We start from the raw sequence: 428 nt of genomic DNA, 5'->3' as shown, positions 1-428 counted from the left end.
GAATGAAGGAGAAGTTGCAAAATAATAGCACAGCTCACATTTGATTAAAAAATTAACAGTTATAAAATTTGATTAACAATTATAAAATTTAAGTTCGTTGCCGTGATTAAGAGAGGACCTACGGTCGAGAAATTACTCCACTTATACGTCTATGCTGTACGACGGTCTCGGGAGGACTCCGCTTGCAACTAATTTTTGGTATGCAACCCTGCTACAACGTACCTCCCCTCCCCCCCCTCTATAATTCTCGCTCGCTTGCGTCGCTGGCCGCGTGTCCCCACTCTCGTCGTTCACCACTCCGTGCGATTGCATTTCGCGCGTACGGCGCTGACGCTCAAAGCGTTCGCAGTTCACCTAAAAGTTGAAGAAAACCCGGACTTTTAAAAAAAAAACTTAATCCATGGGGGTTTTATTGGGTTTTATTGAGA

The 428-nt window shown here is 44.2% G+C and overlaps 2 long non-coding RNA genes across 2 annotated transcripts in view; one reads left to right on the top strand and one right to left on the bottom strand.

The window, feature by feature from the left end:
- Positions 1-198, bottom strand: part of LOC108747541 — a 1,688-nt gene extending 1,490 nt beyond the window's left edge. Inside the window, exon 1 of the long non-coding RNA XR_001939252.1 lies at positions 123-198. This is a non-coding gene — a long non-coding RNA (uncharacterized LOC108747541). The remainder of the gene's footprint in view (positions 1-122) is intronic.
- LOC108747540 overlaps positions 1-428 on the top strand; it is a 2,820-nt gene that overhangs the window by 1,429 nt on the left and 963 nt on the right. Inside the window, exon 2 of the long non-coding RNA XR_001939251.1 lies at positions 94-198. This is a non-coding gene — a long non-coding RNA (uncharacterized LOC108747540). The remainder of the gene's footprint in view (positions 1-93; positions 199-428) is intronic.

Source organism: Trachymyrmex septentrionalis, unplaced genomic scaffold, assembly GCF_001594115.1.
Source record: "Trachymyrmex septentrionalis isolate Tsep2-gDNA-1 unplaced genomic scaffold, Tsep1.0 scaffold2, whole genome shotgun sequence".
Taxonomy (NCBI): Eukaryota; Metazoa; Arthropoda; class Insecta; order Hymenoptera; family Formicidae; genus Trachymyrmex; species Trachymyrmex septentrionalis.
This window is presented reverse-complemented; position numbering and strand designations above follow the sequence as displayed.